Source organism: Octopus bimaculoides, chromosome 11 (assembly GCF_001194135.2).
Source record: "Octopus bimaculoides isolate UCB-OBI-ISO-001 chromosome 11, ASM119413v2, whole genome shotgun sequence".
Taxonomy (NCBI): domain Eukaryota; kingdom Metazoa; phylum Mollusca; class Cephalopoda; order Octopoda; family Octopodidae; genus Octopus; species Octopus bimaculoides.
In genome coordinates this window covers 41,192,452-41,198,708 of record NC_068991.1, presented here as the reverse complement: position 1 = coordinate 41,198,708, position 6,257 = coordinate 41,192,452, and the positions used below count along the sequence as shown (strand labels likewise).

General features: G+C 36.2%; 1 protein-coding gene across 1 annotated transcript in view; it reads left to right on the top strand.

Moving 5' to 3' along the window:
* Window positions 1-6,257, top strand: part of LOC106870591 (GTP cyclohydrolase 1 feedback regulatory protein) — a 39,855-nt gene that overhangs the window by 6,450 nt on the left and 27,148 nt on the right. The gene's annotated exons all lie outside the window — the stretch shown is intronic.

Here is a 6,257-nt window from a genome sequence, read left to right as displayed (position 1 = left end):
CATAAAAGACACCATTTCGAGCGTGGCCGTTTTCGTGCGGGTGACACGTAAAAGCACCCACTACACTCTCTGAGTGGTTGGCGTTAGGAAGGGCATCCAGCTGTAGAAACTCTGCCAAATCAGACTGGAGCCTGGTGTTGCCATCCGGTTTCACCAGTCCTCAGTCAAATCGTCCAACCCATGCTAGCATGGAAAGCGGACGTTAAACGATGATGATGATGATATATATGGGTGCAGGAGTGACTGAGTGGTAAGAAGCTTACTTCTCGACCACATGGTTCCGGGTTCAGTTCCACTGTCTGGTACTTTGGGCAAGTGTCTTCTACTATAGCCTTGGGCCGACCAAAGCCTTGTGAGTGGATCTGGTAGACAGAAACTCAAAGAAACCTGTATGCATGTACTTGTGTGTCTGTGCTTGTCCCCCCCACCATCACTTGACAACTGATGTTGGTGTGTTTATGTTCCCTTAACTTAACGGTTCAGCAAAAGTGACTGATAGAATAAGTACTAGGCTTACAAAGAAGTCCTGGGGGTGTACTCCAACATGGCTGCAGTCAGATGACTGAAACAAGTAAAAGAAAAGAATATATACATATATTTACATACATACGTGTGTGTGTGTGTGTCTGTGTCTGTGTGTCTGTGTCTGTGTGTCTGTGTGCATATACATATATGTATATGCGTGTCTGTATTTATGTCTGTGTATGTATAAAACAGGCTTCTTTCAGTTTCCATCTTTCCCTGTATAAAAAGTGATTGAATCTGATGATTACTTTAGCATTTAGATAAATTCAGAACTAATCCTAGTAATTTGATTAAAGATATATTGGAGAGATTATGCTGTGCCTGTTTTAGTAGTAATCCAAGTTTCCTAACAATCCTCATGCAAAAGTGTGTATTACAAATTCAGTCTGTCTCTTTCTTTCTGCCATGTTACTAAATGTTCTTTCATTTGTCAGTAACTCTACCACATAAACAGGCTCTGATTATTCGTGATTAGTGACATTGCAGGTTCCCATGGCAGCACTTGTTTGAATATTATTTCTTCAATAACCAAGTTGAAGTTCTTGCTAATATCTCGTCATGTTAGGCAACTAGTTATTTTCTTTCTTCTGAATGTTGTTAAAAACGAATATGCTAATCTGAACAGCATTTATGTCACATTTAATTATCAGACAATCATGAAACAAGCAGTTTTTTTTTTCTTTTTGTCATGTTTGTATGTTTCTGTCTCAGTTTTAATGATATAAATTGGAACATTTAAATCAATGTTAGGAACATTTGAATCAATGTCTAATGAATCAGCTCTACAGCAGGGAATGTTTCAAAATTCAATTTCAATTTTCATGTCTTTTTCTGTGTTGTCATCGTTGTCTTCACCATCACATATACTTTTCCTTGCTTGCATGAGTCTGATGAAAGTATATTGGAGCAGATTATTCTGTGGCCAGATGTCTTTCCTGTTCCCAACCTCCACCTGTTTCCAAGTGAGGTTATAATCTCCCATTCTATCAAATAACAAGCACATCAGACATGCTTGTGTGGAGAACTGGAAATAAATGATACTGAAAGAAGCCTTTTGTTTACAAAGATCACACAAAATGTCAAGAAGCCCTGATATACTTTCGCAGTGGACCGCAAGCAAATGACACTTTTAACAAAGTCATTGTTTAAAACCAATGAGCAAAATACACATGTAGACACGATGGGAATTTTTCAGTTTCCATCAAACAAATTCACTCATAAGGCTTGGTCAACCTAGGGCTGTAATAGTAAACACTTGCCCAAGGTGCCATACCATGGGAAGTATCTTCTACTATAGCTCAAGGCCAACCATTTGGTATTTTGAACTGCCTGCACCAGCAAGTATCCTCACATGTCTGTATCCTTGACTGAAATATTGTATTTCTAAAGATGTTTCATCTCAGTTCATTTCATACTCAGCCTTTAACCCTTTAGCATTTAATCTGGCCATGTCCGGCCCAGATATTCCACCAATTTTATGTTAAAACTGACCAGATCCTACAATGTCCAACCTATCCTACAATATCAAAAATCTTGAAGCTACAAAATGATGCAATTAATTCAAAACAATGTTAATAAATAAGCAATACACTTGACAAAGAAATTTGAATGCTAAAGAGCTAACAGCCTTCACTATGATTTAATTAATTCCTTTTACTCAATGATAATGGTAATGTGAAAATCGTGAAATTAAAATGCCATTTGATGAAAGAAGAATGCCAGATTTTAGGCTGGCTCAGTTTTCCTTCCCTCTGAGATTGATGAATTAATTATCATATAGATTTCAAATTTTGGCACAAGGCCAGCAATTTCAGAGGAAGGGATAAGTCGATTACATAAACCTTAGTGTTCAACTGGTACTCAATTTATCGACCCTAAAGTTGTCCTTGCCAGTATTTGAACTCAGAACACAAAGATGGACAAAATATTGTGAAGCATTTTGTCCAACATGCTAATGTTTTTGCCAGCTAGCTGCCTTAAATATCATATTTATTAAAAGACAGTTTAGAGCTTTCTAAATATACTGTAATTTATAAAATTTTGATTCACTCATGCTAGAAAAGAATCATCCTGTGAGATTGAAGCAAGAAGCTATGCAAGCTTGAGATATTTTGCTTCTCCAAAAGGTATGTTGCCTTGATTAAGTAGTGATTAACAATTTGATGGGACCAAACATAATGAAGTTTGTTAAAAGCTGAGAATGAAGTGAACTGCTGTCAAGCATGTTTTGGAAATTTAGAACTTTAGTCAAGAAGACAGCTAGGTGAGGATACTAGCTGAAAATCCTCAGAACATCAACCTCTTGAAATTACTTTCTTTCCAACATTTTTCCTACAGATGTCAAATTACACGTTTTCAAGTTGAACATTGACCACATCAATCTCACCCAGTCTTGGAGAACCTATGAAAGTCAAGGGATACACCTCTTCCTGCTGACTAAATAAACTTAACATTATGAATATATAATATTTTATAAATAAAACATTCACCAAAACATTGCACATTAATATTGTGCAATGTTTTCTCCAATATGTCTCATCTCTAATTGTCATGTATGTATTTTGTAATACAAATAAAGTGAAATAAAAAGACTGCAACAAACAGTAGATGGGAATTGAAAATATTGAGTAAATAGTAATAATATTATTGGCCAATAGTAATAACTCTTTCTACTACAGGCAAAAAACCTGAAATTGTTGGGGAGGAGATAGTTGATTACATTGACCCCAGTGCTCAACTGGTACATATTTTATCAATCCTGAAAGGATGAATGAAAAAGTTGAGTTCAGCAGCATTTGAACTCAGAATATTACTGTTGACCTAAAACTATAAAACAATGTATTTCTTGCCAAATACTGGATATTTTAGTTTTGTTGTTGTTGTGGTGGTGGTGGAAGTGACAGCAGCGACAATGGTGTTGGCAACAGGTGGGGTGGTTAGTACTATTGGGTTTTTAATATTTTAATGCTAGTGTTGTGGGTAACTTGTTCTTCTAAATGTTATTGTTGTAGACAGATGTTCTTAATGTTACTTTGAAAAGGATGGATTTTTTTTATTAGTGACCCCTAATAATAAATTATGAAAACATAAAAATACATATGTGTGTGCGAGCACGTGTATGCGTGTGTGTGTAGGGGTGTTATCTGCCCAAACCATTCTTCTTATTTTTTAAGTTCAAAGTTTATTGGTGACAATTAACTGTAATCAATAGCTCATAGTTTTGGTGGTTGTAGTAGTAGTATTAGTGATGGCACTTGTTGATAAGACACAATGTAGGTCAACTTATCCAGGATAACTTATGAATGATTTTGTCTTTCCCCATTTTTAATAATCAGTAATTATATTTAGACACCTTGATTAGAGGCTACAGATATGTGTTATCTGTGCGTGTGTGTGTGTGTGTGTGTCCGCGTGTGCGTGCATGCACACGTGTATGTATGTGGTGTGTTACATTGAAGGAAGGGAGTTGTGCTCATGGCCTTCACAGGCCTTCCAAGACCAATAACTCTAATGTAGTTGATGCTCAACATCTCAACAACTACAGAAAAATAGCAGGGACAGGGAATGAATTCCAGAAATTTGAGGTTCCAGAGAGAATGGATTGACATTTGTAGTTGGTGTATGGCTACAAGGCAGCTGAGAGGAGGCAGACAAAATGGTTAACAAATGAGTTAGACAAATCTAAGGAATGGAGGTCAATGTATTGACAGTAAAAATGGCTAAGTGAGAAGACAACCTATCTGTAGACCAGAGGTTGAAATGTGTTGGTGATGAGTGACTTCGTATCTATTAGTTAGTTGGTCCTTTCTTTGGATGCAGTCTTGGATGTTCATATTTGTTATAGCTTCACTATCCCAGATGTGCGTACACTATCCCATTGTGAGGCTTGCTTGAGCTTTATAGAAAGTTAGGAACTAAAGTTTTTTCTGGCACTAAAGAGAAAAGCCTGTTTTGAAGACCAATTTTTACAGTTACAGTTATGAGATCACTTGCAACAAGCATCAAAGATTCTGAAATCTAGCATTTATAGTGTCTTTGAAGTTTTAGCTGCTCATTGTCTAGGACTTTGGAAGGAGGTACAAGAGATTGGCACCATTGATATGTGCAGTGATTGTGTTATACTTTTGAAGGGGACAAAATTAATATGATGCCATTGGAGAATCCTTTAAAAGTCTCTGTTCACAGAAGCAGTGCAAGTTTGGCATGGAGTGTCTAAATCACGTATGGAGGATGCTTTTGTTTAGAAAATTAGGAATGGGTGTTTATGTATGATGCATTACAATGCAGAGTATGTAGTAATATATGTTATGTAGATGTTGTTGTTGTTGCTGTTTAGGTTCAGCTTAACCATGATTGCATTGATCTATCATTCCAGCTGTGATAATCTCATCGTTTTAGACATATGTCTATGATAGCATTATACTAGCATCTGTTTTTTTTTTGGGGGGGGGGGTTAGATGGTAGGTTTGAGGTTAGATTTGGTTAGTATTTCTAATAATTCATGTGACTACCTAGAAGACCTTTCACTTTCTAATTATGTGAGTGTGATGTGTATATGTGTGTCAGAAATATATCAATTCCGAAATATCCTCGACTATGAGCCTATAATCACATGCATACTTGATATCTGTATGCAACTCGTGACAAGGAGTGTGTATATCTATATTTCTCTTTAACCTATATTTCACTTCATTACAATGGTTGACATCTTTCACTTACAATGTTAACCCCATTCTAGAAAGAAAGAAAAAAAAGAAAATATAAAACAACTATTTTTCTTTAAGTGGTTAAAGCATTAGAAGAATTAATTGAATTTATTATCAGAAACTTGGTACAAATAAATTGAATGACCTTGTCTTTAACAACACGACAGAGATAAACCATATACTCCATTCTGTAATTTGTTTCTCTCCAAAGCTTATTGGTTCCATTTCAACAACCCAACATTACTTCCCATATTTTTCTCTCACATTTTTTCGCCACTACCTAATATGTATAACTCTTTATCATCAAAACTACTTCTCACTTGAGCTTCTTTTCTTACTCAACTTTTCTTCAATTCTTTTACAACACACACTTCAAAAGAAAATGTATATGCAGTTAAACTTTCCTCTCCTTCTGCTCTAACCTGTTTAAGATCTTTGTGTATGTTTGCTACAGAATGGGTGTACTGAAACTAGTTACATAAAATCTGTAAATAAATGATTTAATAAATATATTTGATGCTATTGAAAATCATTAGAGGGTTGGAGGAAATGCTTACATTCTGAGTTCAAATCTTGCAGAGGTCAACTTTGCCTTTCATCTTTCTGAGAGGTTGATGAAATAAAGTACCAGTCAAATACTGGGGTTGACGGTATCAACTAACTCCTCTCAGAATTACTGGCCTTGTGCCTAAATTATAAACAGTTATATTACTTTACAGGCAGATCAATAAATTGGCAGAGTTGACAGACCATTGGATAAAATATTGTTGTATATTGAGTTCAAAACCCATTAAAGTCAATTTTGTTTTTCATTCTTTCATCATCATCATCATCATCATCGTTTAACGTCCGCTTTCCATGCTAGCATGGGTTGGACGATTTGACTGAGGACTGGTGAAACCGGATGGCAACACCAAGCTCCAGTCTGATTTGGCAGAGTTTCTACAGCTGGATGCCCTTCCTAACGCCAACCACTCAGAGAGTGTAGTGGGTGCTTTTACGTGTCACCCGCACGAAAACGGCCAC